Raw genomic sequence first — 16,326 nt, forward strand, 5'->3', positions numbered from 1 at the left:
CTGGTTCTTTACACTTAAATCATAATTGTTACATTTTTTCTAGTTTCATTAGCTTAATATGTACTTTAAGCCGCTCTTCAATTTTGCCTTCTCCAATTATTAGCATAAGGATTTTTTAAGCATGTAAGTATCCCATGAAGTGTAAGAATAATTTAAACAGTGAAATGTTATCACTTATATTAGAGTTATCATTGCCAGTCATTCTAATACAATAATTACGTCTAATAAATTGGTTACAACTTGGAAAGCATCCTGCATGAATCAATATAATCTGCCAGCTTCTTAGTTGTCATAGAAACTGATTATAGCAAGGATGTTTAATGCAACACACACTTTATGCATAAATGATTAAACTGCTAAAGTTTAAAAGTGAGCCTAATCAAAACCATGTTTACCACAACTTTCATTATCACTCTATATTTTATCTAATTCATCATTTCTTTTTAAACTTGAACCAAAACAGTATATACAATATTGAAATGAATAGATACAGGATACATTTTAGAGGTAATACTTGAAACAACTAAGCAGAGTTTTCTGGGCACATATACATGATCCAGTAAAGGAAATATTTTGTCATTCAAAGGTTTCATCCATAAACCATTAGAACAAAATTATATAAGTCATTATTTTACACACAATGTACTTTATAAATTCCTTCTTTTCATGTGTTTGAATAAATAACACTGAAACATAAAAATATTATAACTCAAAGAAAGAAGCATCCTTATCTCAACACAGAATATTACTAAGCCTACTGTAAGCCTAAGATATGTTACATGAAAGAAAATCATTTATCATTCAGGAGAAAAGCTAAAATAAGTATGAGTACATTAAGAATATCCATGAAAGACAAATATATAATTTTATATATACAAATATGAATATACATACATATATATGTATATATATATATATATACATACATAGAGAGAATAGTAGTGTAACCCTGTACCCATCATTCAATTTCAATAATAAAAACTTATGACCAATTTTATTTTATCTTTATCCCCACTAGTTAACCCCATTTCACATTGTTTAAGGAGCTAAACCAAGAGATTATTTCATTCTTCCTTATATATTTTATATGTACCTCTAAAAATAAGCAATCTTTCAAAAACATGATTATAATATCATCAACTATCATAAAAAGTTCCTTATTATCATCAGCTATCCAATGAGTTTTCTGATTTCTCCAGTTGTCTCGTAACATTTCTTTTTTAATAGCCAGGGTAACAAATTACTTAAAGAGAAATGGAAAATGATTAACCCAGTTTGAACAACAAATTTATGACTTAGGTATATACTTAATTCAACTAGCTGCAACAAATTTTAATACTGTGTTAATTTCTGTTGTCACATTAAAGTATTTTGAAGATAATTACTGTAACTTATAAAGGAATAAGCATGCATCAGATTAGAATATAACCTCTGCTGCTTTTAATCAAGAAGGTTGACTATGTGATTTCCGGGGTCATTAAAATATGTTAACAAAAAAATTACATAGAAATAATAACATATTTAGAATTTTTAAAGATTAAAATTTATAACTTAAAGAGTATAAATAAAAATGAATTTGGAGATTTATAAACCCTTTAAGAGATTAATCTTTAGGAATGCTCTGTGCAAAATGGTGAGAATGTATTAGTTAATAAAATGACAATATAATTATTCTGCCAGGTGATATACACAGCTTATCTGCATACATGTGAATGTAACTATATCAATTTTTTCCTTCAACTGGTAAGATGTATTTCACAATGCATTGTATCTGTCAAATCATTCTCTCAGCACATTTACTAACAAGTGCAGGAAGATGACTATTGAGACATCATGAGGTAATCAACAAAGAACACATGTTTGTATTCCACATTGTATTATTAACTGCTTAAGAAAAACTTGTAGGTTTTATAAGCTATAGTCTATGCAATATACTTCCAAAATAATAAGACATGAAGTCAACTACTACATTTTTTATTCAAAATTGAATGTTTAAATTCTTAATGTTGTCTTCATGAAGAAATTCTAAAATAAGAGATTCCATGCCTAAGTTATCTAACATAAGTAGAAAAAAACCCTTAAATACTGAAAAAATTAAAAATATTTAATGCACAGTGTATCCACAGGTACCACGCTAATTGCTGGTTATAAACAGAATAATGATGTATTTTATTTTCTAAAGCAATATAGTTTGAGAGTGAAAGTGGGCACTAATAATAATTATGCTGAAATAATACATGTAAAATAGGTCTGTCAAGGGCAACAAGGACTTACTGGTTACACTGCAATAATCACAACAAATTGTTCCCTACCTTCATAGAACTCATTAAAATATGATAGTTATCTTATACATAAACCATAAAATATAAATTTCCAAATTATTTAAGAGTTGAATAGTAATAATCATAATGGAACTGAGTATAATAAGAACAAAATTGTATTATCAAGCTTGCTACCCATGTCAGCAGTATTATGTGGCAATCATATTTACAATTAAAACCTTTGTCTTATTACATATCTTTTAAACTTGCTCTGCTATTACAATTTTTTCCACCAGATGGTAGCCAATAAAAGCAGGAAGCAGAGAAATTAACAGAGTTAAAAGAAATAAAAGTAAACTGAAACAAAACTCAAATAAAAAAATTAATTATAGCTAGAGATATACTTATGCATGTAAAAATTCTATATATCAAGTAAGTACAAACAACCATTTTTAAACTTCTTTTTTGAAACAAATATTGTTTTGATATTGATTTTATGCAAATTCTTTAGGGTTAACTTGGATTTCTAGGCCACTGTGACTGTTAAATAATAATATACAGGAAAATGCTAAATTTGAGCACTGGGATCAATGTTCATTTTTGCACAGATCATTCACAAACATATGAAAACAGACTTATCTTAAATATTCCTCAAGTCATTGCTTATTTAAAAGAAGCATTGTGATGTTCTAAAATATAATTTTTAGAATATGCTTTTTGTGACAGTTCTTTTAAAAAAATCCATCCTTCTTATCTTGCAAAAATCAGATACATGGAATTATTTCCTCTGTGTGGAGTCCTCTCCTCTAGCCTTGTTAGTCTTCGTTTGTACATGAAGTATTCATTATTTGCAAAAACCAATTATCATCCCTGTCTGGATACATTAAGATTTTTTCTACAAGTCTGTTCCTCTCTATCACATTTTAAGCAACAGTTTATATGAATTATTCATAGTTCCCATATTGTAGGAAAGTTTTTTTTTTTATTAAATTTGATCATAATAATAGTTATTACCCCAGTCATGGCAGTTTTATGAGTCTTTTTCAATGCCATTACCTGGAAAGATTTCAATCAAGAAATATAAAGGATGCAAATCAATTTCCATAATGAAATTAAACTGTACCATCTACTCCTTCATTTCAGCAATAGAGATGATTGACAGCTTCTTCCTGATAGCTTGAGCAGATAAGATTCAGATACAGAAGCAGAGAATGGCAGATTATTTGCTCTTAAGAATTTCAGTGGCTTTTTCTTCATTGTTGCTATTTGGTGCTTGCTAATCTCACTGAAACATAATATTTAACTCAGAATTTGTATACAAATTTATTTTCAAGCATAGTATTTTTCTTGCCTAAAAGTAGTTGATTTTTCTCTAGTAGTTGTGATTATAGCGGAATAAACACAGTAGCAAGTGCTATGATACTGTTTTCCTCCTAATGACAGTGCAACCTCATTTTGTATAACAAAAATGCTATGTTATTGGGAGGAAAGAATGATGAGTTTTCTTCTGGGTGTCAAATTTTTAATAAAAATATCAGATTTTTATGGTAATAATTTTCTTCTAAGAAATATGTATCAGATTCTGCTCTCAAACAATGAAGGGAGGTATTCAGTTAAGTCGAACTGTAAGATTGCAGATAGACTAAGAAATTTTCACAATGAGAGGTTACGATGTCTGTGAGCAGAATTGCTGTGAATACATGCTGTATGTCCCCCGGGTTAGAAGAGAGGATCTGTAGACCTATGACCACACTCAGTTCTTCCTCAAACCACTGAGTGACTGAGCAGGTGACTGGAGTAGCAACCATTGAATTCCACTCCTCCCTAAAGGTATCCCAGGCTTTGAACATAATATGATATAGCAACATTGATCTTTTACAAGAATGACTCTTCAACATTGTTTAAGGCAGTGGCACCAAACAGAGATCTTACAGCTTGATCCTTTATTGTTCTCTTCAACACATATCCACAGTTAGTAACATTGGCTTAATATTTAAAATATCTTCAGCTTAACGTCTTTACTTTTTTAATAACTTGTAGTTTCACAAATACTTCTGTGTTTGGGAGTAGTATTAAAATATAATTAGAAACAAATTATTTTTAGTGAAGTAAGACAGAAAATTTAAAGTTCACTTGGCAGCAGTAATAGTCACCAGGTTTCATCATGCTAGCCCTACTTATCTTTCATGCGTTAACTTAAACTTTACTTCTTCTAGCCTTCAATGACTCTCAAATCTGGTATAGGAACCTCTTCTCTCTGTTTGTCTATATCTTAGTACTTGTCACCATGAACAGTTCCTGTTTAATTGTTTATGTCTATATCACACTATAAATACTTTCTAGCCAGAAATATTGGATATATATCCCATGTCTAGAACAATGACTAGTCAGTGCTTGCTTATTGATTTGAATGAATGGATTGATGGATGTACAGTTACAAGGTAAGCAGCTTTCATAACTGATATGTGTATTCCAGAAAGATCTCCTTTAATCAATAAGCAGTTGTTCCTCTCCTGCTGTATAACAGACGACAATGTTCGTTTTTGTAACTTATAGTGGGTTTCTATGCTGTTCATCCTCTAGTTGAATTAATACCAGTAAGAGTTAGTATCATTCATGAAGCCATAAAATTAATTTGAATTTAATTTTTAAATCATGTTTATAAGATAAAAGTACATTTTAAAAACCAAAGGCTTATACAACATATGCACAAATTTTATATATTAAATTATTTTAATATAAAATTTCCATACACTTAGAACTAGCTAAAAGTACTCTTAACAGCAAAATTAAATAACTAAGTATCCTGCAAAGTTGTTGAATGAAGGTCACAAAATTAGACTTGATATGCGTAAAGAATAAAGAAAAAAAGTATCAAAATAATTTATGCCATTTTATTACTCATAAAGTAGAGCCATCAGACAGGTGGCTGAGTTGAGAGATGATTGAGCTATAAGCAGATTTTTCCCATTAAAACTGAAAGCAAAAGAAGGAGAGGCAGGAGAGGAGGAAGAGGAGGAGGAAGAGGAGAAAAGAAGAACAGTACAGGGCTTCCCTGGTGGCGCAGTGGTTGAGAGTCCGCCTGCCAATGCAGGGGATACGGGTTCGAGCCCTGGTCTGGGAAGATCCCACGTGCCGTGGAGCAACTAGGCCTGTGAGCCACAACTACTGAGCCTGCGCTCTGCAACAAGAGAGGCCGCGACAGTGAGAGGTCTGTGCACCACAATGAAGAGTGGCCCCCGCTTGCCACAACTAGAGAAAGCCCTCGCACAGAAACGAAGACCCAATACAGCCAAAAATAAATAAATAAATTAAGAAGAACAGTACATGTTACTACAAAGCTACAGTAATTATGGGAGTGTGGTACTGATATAAGAGTAGACATATAGATCAATGAAAAAGATTTTACAGTTTATTAAAAAAAAACCCTTACATTCATGGTCAATTAAATATTGACAAAGGTGCGAAGATAATTCAATGGGGAAAAATAATATTTTCAACAAATGGTGCTCAGACAACACAATATCCACATGCAAAGACCTCACATCTTGTACCTCATACCATACACAAAAATTAGCTTAATGAGACCTAAATGTAAGCGCTAAAACTAGAAAATTCTCAGGAGAAAACAAAAGAGTAAATCTCAATGGCCTTGGATTAGGCAATGGCTAATATTATATATGAAACCAAAACCACAAGTGACAAAAGGGAAAAAAAGAGATAAATTGGACTTCATCAAATTTTAAAACTTCTATAAACACAATAAAGTGAAAAAACACCCCAATAGTTGAAAGAAGATATTTTCCAATGATATATATAATAAGGGACTTGCTTCCAGCATAAAGAACTTCTACAATTCAACAATAATCAGACAAATAAACTAATTTAAAATGAGCAATAGATTTGGATAGAGATTTCTTGAAAGAAGATATACAAACAGCCAATAAGCACAAGATGCTCAGCATCATTAGACATTAGAGAAGCGTAAATCAAAGACCACAATGAGATACCATTTCACACTCACTAGAATGGTTATAATAAAATAAAGATGAGCAATAACAAGTGTTGGTGAAGATGTGGAGAAAGTGGAGAAATTGGAGTCCTCATAAATTGCTGCTGAGTATATAAAATGGTTCAGCTCCTTTGGAAAACAGCTTAGGAGTTCCTCAAAAAGTTAAACATAGAGTTACCATACAACCAGCAATGCTATTCCAAGAGAATAGAAAACATATGCCCATATAAAAATATGTAAATATTCACAGTAGCATTCTACATAATACCATAAGTGTGGAAGGAAACAAGTCAAATATCCATCAACTGATGAATAAAGAAAATATACCCATAACATTGAATAATATTCAGCAATAATAAGGAATGAAGTACTTATACATGCTACAGTATGGATGAACCTGATATCATTACATTAATTGAAAGAAACCAGTCAGAAATGAACATATATTGTATGATTCTACTTATAGGAAAAGTCCAGAAAAAAAAAATTAGAGCAAATGGAACAACAACAAAAAACAGCAAGCAATATGATTTTAATCCAACCATATAAATAATCACTTGAAATGTGAATGATACAAAGATATCACTTAAAAGATTAGGATTGTGAGACCAAACTATACGTTCTCTAAAAGAAACTCACTTTAAATACAAAGACATAGATAGGTTATTTTTAATTATAAGAATTTTTAAATTTAAACTAAAATTTTAGAAACATTTATTAAACTATGTTTATAGAAAATGATGTAATGTCAATGTCTTAATGGAGTCAATAAAATAAAATACACAGCCTGGGTCACATTTCTTCCTTTTTTCAACTTTTTATATTTTAGTCAAACCACAGGGGATAACAGTAAACAGCACTGTGGAAAGCCTGATTTGAGATTCTACATTTTAATAACTCTTTATGTCAGTTTGTTGTTGTTGGATTTTTTTTCTTTATTTATCTTGCTTTCTTCTTTCCTCAATATCAGGGGACTCCAACTGCTTCAGTTTCTGCAAAGTGCATTCTAAAGCCTCCTTTCCCTTGTAGCAACAAAGACAGAGTACTCAAAATACACTGTGAGAATATTTTAAATTAATATCCTGAATGTCATTATAAGCAGTTTATTCTAAATCAAATTGAGTGGCTTCTGTAGAAAGAAATCATTAACAGCCAACACTATTACTACACACAGTAGATACAAAATTTACTTACCTTTTTATGTTTGCTATAATATTTGTCAGACAGAGAAAGACAAGTATCAACATGATATCGCTTGTATGTGGAATCTAAAAAATGGTACAAATGATCTTATTTACAAAACAGAAATAGAGTCACATATGTAGATAACAAACTTACAGTTACCAAGGGGGGAATGGAGGGGAGGGATAAATTGGGAGATTGGGATTGACATATATACGCTATTATATATAAAATAGGTAACTAATAAGAACCTACTGTACAGCACAGGGAACACTACTCAATACTCTGTAATGACCTATATGGGAAAAGAATCTAAAAAAGAGTAGATATATGTGTATGTATAACTGATTCACTTTGCTGTACAGCAAAAACTAACACAACATTGTAAATCAAGTATACTCAATAAAAATTAATTTAAAAACTAAAATAAAATCTGGCATTGAAGAAATCTGACAGCAAAGTAAAAATAAGTCACTGTATCTTCCCTTTACCTGACTTCCATGTGGAGATGTTTCTAGATGAAAAATAAAATGGACTACAAATAAGCAGCAGCTATTTTCTCAGCCAATTCAGTTTTGAAATTCTCTGATAGGTGATGTGCCCTTTGTGTTTGTTCATCTTGAAAATTCGTCTTAGTTTATATATTTCACTTTCTCAGCTATAAAAAGAACCTCTGACGGTCCATGCAATTTCTGCTGCTCCATTGAATGATTAGCCAGCACTGGAGGAATAGCTTGTGTCTGGCTGCTTTGCTGAAAATGCTTTTCCTTTTCATATGGAAAAAAATCGGTTAAAACAATTCAACCTTATCCAAATATATTATTATTCAAGAGTCTTTGCAGTTGACTTTATTTTTAATATTTATAGACTAATGGATGACAATATGACTAACAAATACATTTGTAGTGCAATTTTCTAAAGATTTACTCAACTGAAACACTTGTTTTGAAAGAAAGTAAGGTTTATAAAGAATCCCTAAATCTTTTGTGAATTCTATTAGGCATGAAATAATGTTATCATTTATTCAGTGAAGTCTGACTATAGACAGATGAGAATCTGCTAACAAAAGGAAAAGTAAATGTGTAAAAATTTCCCTAGGAAGCTTCTGAAAACGTAAATATTTTCCTAGCAGAATGTCTATAAAGTACGAAGCAGTTTGAGCACAGTCACAACCAAATGAAATCCCTCAGATATCTAGGTTACTTCTGACCTGGATCTATTAATAAAGAAACTATAAATATTCTTCAGATTTGCCAGAACAGGTTGGCTGAACAGCTGGTTTTCACAGTTGTGTTTTTTTCCCTATTTTGTTTGCTTGTTTATCCTTCCATATATACTGACACGGCAGTGCAAGTGAAATTCATTTGCACAAAGTAGAATTTTTTTTCTTTTAAAAAACCAAAGAATCACTATGTGCTAATTAATATTAAATGAAAGTATTACTGAATTGTATGCTATTTTGAAGGCAAATGTTATAAAGGTGTGGTGTTTGTGTGTGCAAGTATGTGTATGGGTGTGTACGTGCATGTTAACACCACATTTATCCGTTCTGGCAAGTAGCTTAAGCTTGTAGAAATATAAAATTTCTCTCTATGATCACTAGGAGTACTCATATTAAAGACGGTAGAATCTGCTATTTACTCTCCCTGGTCAATCATAAACTTAATCCATTGTTATTATGAAACTACTGACAAAACTAACCCTGTTTATTACTACATATAGTTAAGGGATATAAATAGACAACCACTAGAAAATATAAATTTTAATCTAATCTACTTTTAATTTAAAAATGTTAAAACTTTTTTGACAAGTACTGATATTGTTTAACTAAAATTTACTGAGCTATGTTCTTTAGCAAATACAGGAATGAGAATATCTAAATTACTTTGAAAGGACGATGGAAAGTCAGTGGAATTGACAAATGATTCTTGCTGACCGTACATATTACAAAATAAATTAAAATAAATATAAACATAACTTTGTGTTGGAATGGAGAACCTGTATGGAGAAGGTAAATAGTGCCCCTCTAGACTTTCTTTTGAGAGAAAAGCAGTCCACTAATGAGAAGGGGAGTATCTTAGTATTTTGGCATTCATCAAGAAAAGTGATTTCCAATATGGGAATTCTAGAAGAAGTCTCTGACTCATCTAGTCAGGAAAATATTCAGAAATGAAATATTGGATTTTTGACCTTTATTAATATGCAATACCCCAGATGTGAATAACATGTAGTTAATTAGCAGCACTTAGCTTATATTATCATTGTATTTCCATGAATATCCCCAACAGGTATAAGGGAAGTATTTTTACATTATAGCAACACAATATTTTTGTGGAAATTACTCATTTCAATTAGCTCACATATTTATTATGAACTAAGGGTCTTAGAGCCTAATCTGTACTTGTTCTTAAATATGATTTCAAAATAAGCCACCATAATGCAAAAAATAAATAAATAAATCCCATACTTTTGCACGGTTTGAGGCTATAGGTCTAATATTCTGGGTTGTGCAGTTTCTTTATACCATAATTAAACACAGAGAATGGCATTTACTAGATTTTTGGAGTCAGAGCATGGGTATATATTGTATATTTTTGAGATAAAATTTTTAGAAATGCAATATAGGTACGGGCTGAAATGGATGGATGTGGGCTTTGTATATGCGGATATGAAGCAATGGCAGGAAGAATTGTGAGAGTCTGAGCAGACTGGGATTTTAGTTATGCATGCCCTCTCTTGAGAGTAAAACAAAAATACTTTAGTGTCAATCAGTGTATCTCCTCATTACATGGGATTTCAAAATGCTAACAGGACAGGCCAATATGTGATAATAACATGACGATGCGCTAAGTTTTACTCTGGCCAAAGCATACTTAAAAAACTAGATTTAAGAAATTAAATCAAGGTAAAGGGTATAATATTAACATAATACATGAAAAGATGCTGTCTGTTTTCTCTGGTTTGAATCACATAGACAGTATTATCAAGTCTTATGTCTCAAAACAAAATCTGCAAATTCTAATACTCTAAAACAGTGTTTTCTTTCTTTAATCCCAGAAAGAGTATTATAAACAGTACAAAGCTAATTTCAAAAAATGAATTAAACACGATATTTGTATTTAAAAAACAATATGTATAAATAAAGTAACATTTTGTTATCAATGTATTCATTTGCATATTTTATAATATTTTGCAATATTTAAAATATTTGAATATGAAAAATTATGGTTTGGCATTAAAACTTATGGTTTTATCAGATTTTGGAAGAATTATATTAAATGAATTTTTGATCAATGTTTCAATATTTGAGATAATTCATGTATAAAAAGTTGAAGTTATTATAGTTCCAGCTCTGTGATTAGTATTACATTTTAGAAAAGAGTTTCAACAGAATGATATCTAGGGAATTTCCTGGCAGTCCAGTAGTTAGGACTCCGTGTTCTCCCTGCTGAGGGCCCAGGTTCAATCCCTGGTTAGAGAACTAAGATCCTGCAAGCTGCAAGGTGTGCCAAAAAAAAGAAAAAAGAAACGAATGATACCTCATAAGTGGAGTATTAAACAAATCACCAATAAAAATGTGTTGAATATTCCTTTCCACATAGATAAAAGTTCCCTGGAGTATTCTAAAATATCAAGAACAATATGTAGAATTGAAGAGATGAAAACACATATCAGGACTGAGCAAACATCTTATTATTCAAGGATAAATTAATATTTTTAAAATAATAAGAACACGGCCTTGGTGACGGTAGGAAAAATGTGGCTTCAGAAAAAGTACTACAGACACATTTAGGAAGTATTTGTTCTAATTCACAACAGAATTCAAGAAAGCATGAAATCTATAAAACCAATGGTGGAAGACTAGAACACTATAATAAAGCCATTCAAACAAAGATAAAAAGAGAGCTAATGAGAAGTGGTAGGCAAAAATAGGGATGTTTCAAGACTCAAGCAATGAAAATAAGGAAAGGAAAACAATGAGATTCTTCAAGTCATATTAGATTCAAAAATATATAATCATCATTTTAAAAAATACCATTATTATATAAAAGGCCAAAATCAGGAAGGCCTTCAGATTACAAAGACAAGGTCAAAAACGTGAAGAAACTTATTCAAATGTAGGAGAGGTAATATGGATTCGAATTATGAATTATTGGTATTTCTGATGAATAAAATAAATTCACAGAGAATAATAATAGTAACATAAGTAATCATTTTCTGCATTAACTAAATTCCTAATCTTGCATATTTATAAACATCAATTCAGGGAAGATTCATGGTTACACACAAATCTGTTGACCTTAGATTTATTCATAATAATAAATGCCAGGAAAAAAAGAAAAAAGGTACATATCTCTGAGAGGAAGTTTCAGAGGTTCAAGAATTTATGCTATTTTTTATTTATGACAAGGCAATAAAATATATGATATGCAAGAGTCAGAATCCTTGAAAAAAGATTATTAAAACAAATGACACCAACAAAAAATTAACTCATTTTAAAAAGTCAGAATTGAAGAAGTTGTACATTGCAGATGATGTAATTTAATAAAATAATACTCTCGGGCAAAAAGTAAAACACCTCAAGTCTGACTATCCTCAAACATCTATCAAGCTCAAAATAAGTATAAAACAGTATACATGAAATGAATAAAACACCTACATTATAGAGTAAACTAGGACATATTAACCAGTTAATCATATTAATCCAAGAAATACTTTTGAAGATCTGTTAGAAAATTCCCAGAGGGCACCATATTAATAGCAAAACCCAGTATATTCATTTTTTAGGGATGACATAACAAAGTAGCACACACTGGGTGGCTTAAAACAAGAGAAATTTATTGTCTCATGGTTCTGGAGGCTAAGAGTCTAAAATCAAGGTGTTGGCAGGATCATACTCCCCCTAAAACTGTAGGGGAGAGGAATGCTTCCTTGCTTCTTCGTAGCTTCTGGTGGTCTCCCCACTGTCTTTGGCATCCCTTGGCTTGCAACTTGCACAACTCCAATCTCCACATTCATTATCACATGGCATTCTCCCTATGTATCTCTGGGTCTTCAGATGTTCATCTTCTTATACGGATACCAGTCATATTGGGTTAGCAGCCCACCCTATACCAGTATGACCTCATCTTAACTTAAGTAATTATATGTTCAACGACCCTATTTCTAGATAAGATTGAACTCTGATGTAGTAGGAGTTAGGGCTTCAACATATCTTTTTGGGAGGTGGACACAATTCTACCCAGAACAATTTAGGTTGGCCAAAAACACATTTCTTCACACAGAAAGAAAGGGAGAGGAGGGAATGAAGTTCGTAGACCCCGTTTTGATTTCCTACTCTTTACCTCATTGGTGAGGGAGGTTTTCCCATCCTACAGTTATGAGGATGGCCAAGCACATGACACCCAACCCTAGACAGATGAGATCAACAATATTTTAGTCGCACACACTCACAACCAAGGGGTGGAACACACCACACAATGTAAGGCCACATAAGGATTGCACATGGGAACAGAGTGAACAAGAGAAATTATGGGAAGCAGGCTTTGTAGTAACAAGAGGATGAGGTGACCCCTGGTTACCAAAGGAAGACATGTTGGCTTGTTTGAATAATTCCATGGACTGGCAAAGAACTGAAGCCTGCCACTCAGAGATAAGCAGGCACTATGCCCAGTCCCAATAATAAGGAAACATTTAGCCAGAAGATCTTACACATGGGAGCAAAGTACGTGGAGTGACCTGCAATTAGACCATTTGATTTTATCAGATAACAAGACAGCACTTAATACTGAAACTTAATTTCAGGCCTCATAGCAAACTGACATGTGACGTCTTGACTTCAATTTAAACCTTAGTAATAACTGAGACTTTTAGGGAGCAGGAGAATTGCCTTCTTAGGAAGTGAATTAGGCACTTAACCAGGAGGAAGGAGGCAACATGGTGAGATGGTCATCAAAAACATGAACTTTAGAGATGTAGCCCTTTATAGACAATAAAGGCAATTGAGGGAACTGTGTGATATTGGGGTAGGGAATGCAAGTCACCAGAGGGCATGAATTATATTAATAAATACCTGTGGCAATAGTGACACCAGCAGGGGGGTCAACTTGCTATTTTGTAACTTAAATAAGAGTTCTTTGAGGAGCCCATTTAATTGCTTCTCAATTAAACCAGCTGCCTGAGACTGGAGACACAAACTTTCCATTGAATGCTTTCTGCAAGATCCCAGCATCTTGTTTTCTGAGAAATGAAATGATTACCTTGGTTACTATCAGTAACATCTGGAAATCCTCCAAAGGGTAGGAGAAGTGTCATGGTAAGGCCTTGTATTGTGCCCTTGGTATATGCAGAAACATGTGTTATCTTGATTTATATTTTGGGTATTTTCAAGGAAAAAGATTCACAGAGTTCTTTTGCCCAAGTGTGCAAATCTTAGGCAATGGCCAATAGTGGGTTAAAATGTGAAGATAAATCCATTTTTTGGCAAAATGATCCACTGCTAAGATTGCTGCCTAAAGTTTGAGCAATTGTGCTGACTCTGGATCTTGTCCTTTATCAGGACATCTAGTTAAGGGATGGAAAGCATCAACATTCTACTAAGCTCCACCATGTATAATGGCGTCAATGCCATTGGTAAAGTCCACAAACTAAACTCCTTTCGCTACTACTCAATTCATCTCAAGAGGCTCTCCAAGTAGCCAGGAAACCTAGTAGAGAGTTGACCTCCTCCAGTACTACAATATCTGGCAAGGGACTAAGCACAGGGGAGGTCCCCTCCTTCTGCAGGTGAGATATGCCAGAGGATCCAGGTTTGACTCCATCCTATAGCAAGGAAGCCTCGGTGGCTGTGTTGAGCTTGTGGGGTGCTGCTTCCATGACCTAAAGCATAATTGGCAGCTGAATGCAGAAGGCCACAGACTGAAAACCTGCGAAAGCTTCTATTTCCAGGAGATCCCAGTACATGTTTAACAATTACAGCTCTAATGGCATACAGGGTGGGGCTGAGGAGGGCAGTTTCTTGCATTAGAAACCTAAGAACATTGTACAGCCATCATGGGTGGTCTAGAGATTTCAGAAAGTGTGAGAGGAGATTGGTAAAACCTCTACAATGAAGGAGTCTCAGGAGCACTAATGGGAGTGTCTTTTGTATGGCAATTTAGGAAGATTCTAGAGTCTTGGGCGGAGGATGATCCATTCAAGATGGGCTGATTTGCAAGTAAGAACATTGATGGGATTAAGTAAAATTTGTAAACACGGAATATGTCATCTCAGAGTCAAAAAAGGCCTAAAAGAAGTTGAAAGCAAGTCAATAGCTGTTTCTTGACAATGTCAGGGATGGAAGGAAATTTTGTTCACCAAATAATATTCAGTAATTTATCCAAGGTGGTACGATCTTGCACTGTTTGTGGGGCAATGGTCCATCCACTTTTTTATAAGGTCTTTTGTAAGTATCCGTATGCCCTTAATAAGTATGTCAAATGAAACTCTTTGGATGAAGATATCAATATAATGTCATATTTGTGCTCCTGGAGAGTGTTGAATGCAGTTAGGATGTTGCCTGCAAAGATTGTGTATGATGAAAGAAGTGTTGAGTTACTCCAACAAGTAGCCAGGTAAAGGTGTATTGTGCCTCTAAAGGTAAAGATGAACATAGGCTGAGAGCCTGTTGAAACAGGCATTGAACAGAGAATATTAGGTGAATCTATAATAGAAAATATTTACTGAATGCTAATTGGATGAAGTCAGTAAATTCAAATGTTTTGGATATGGGGGTCATAATGGGTGGGACCACAGCAAGGCTGCAGTAATTCACTGTGAAAAAATTTCTTCTTTCCAGGCTTAAGAGCTGGACATATGGGACTGTTAAGAAAAGCAGTGAAGTAGTGGGGCTATTAACCCCTTCACTAATTAGGTTTTATATAATATCTTTCAATCCTCGAAGGCCCTATTTTAATTTATATTGGACTGTATTAACTATTTTAACAGAGGGCAGCAGGCCAGGGGTGGGAAGGCACTTCAAAGAGTCCCATTTTGTAAGACAATTGGTAGGTGCCAAAAGACTTAATTTTACTTTGTTACTCAATGTGTCAGAGCATTCATGCCCACTTTGAGAATGTCCTAAAATTAAGGCAATGGGTTTTATGACCATGGCAGGGTAATACTTCTGCTGGTTAAGGTAAGGCATATATATTTGTCTTCCATTTTATATTCAGTAACCACCCCCCCAAGATTATTGTGGGTACCTTGTTTAAATTTAGTGAAATCAACAGATATAACTGTAATTTGAGTTCTACTCTTGATTAAGACCATGAAGATTAGACAGTGCATTTCAGTAGACATTAAAGTTAATTTAGAACCTATACTGTAGCGGTCCAAAAGCCAATCAATACCTTTTTATCTTTGTGTATAAGTTATTTTAGCAAATTTTGGCTTTCCAATTGGGTTAAATTGTGGAGGCTTTTTTCAGTTTGTTTGTTTTCTCTTCTTGAATACAGTTCTCTTTCTTACTTTCATTCTTTTTTCTTCTTCTTTTTGCTCACTGAATATACTTGGGTGAGGAAGGGTTGTATCATTCTAATATTCATAAATTTGTTGCTCCAGACAGCCTCAAATATGTATCCTCGGAGTAAAGGACCTCCCCTATGGCAATGGTTGCTTTATGGTGTTTGAAAACCCCAAACTTAAGTCAGGTTTGAATTAACCCTTTGACTGTGCCATAGTGGTACCATGATTCTTCATTTGTTTGTTTCCTATAACCCTGAGGATTAGGTTCTTTATTTCAACAGAGGAAAAGACAGGCCCAGTGGAAGAACTCAGGGTCCACAACCCTGAGATTGGCAAATTGTTGATGGAAGAGTTTTGAAGTCTCCA

Source organism: Tursiops truncatus, chromosome 12, assembly GCF_011762595.2.
Source record: "Tursiops truncatus isolate mTurTru1 chromosome 12, mTurTru1.mat.Y, whole genome shotgun sequence".
Taxonomy (NCBI): Eukaryota; Metazoa; Chordata; class Mammalia; order Artiodactyla; family Delphinidae; genus Tursiops; species Tursiops truncatus.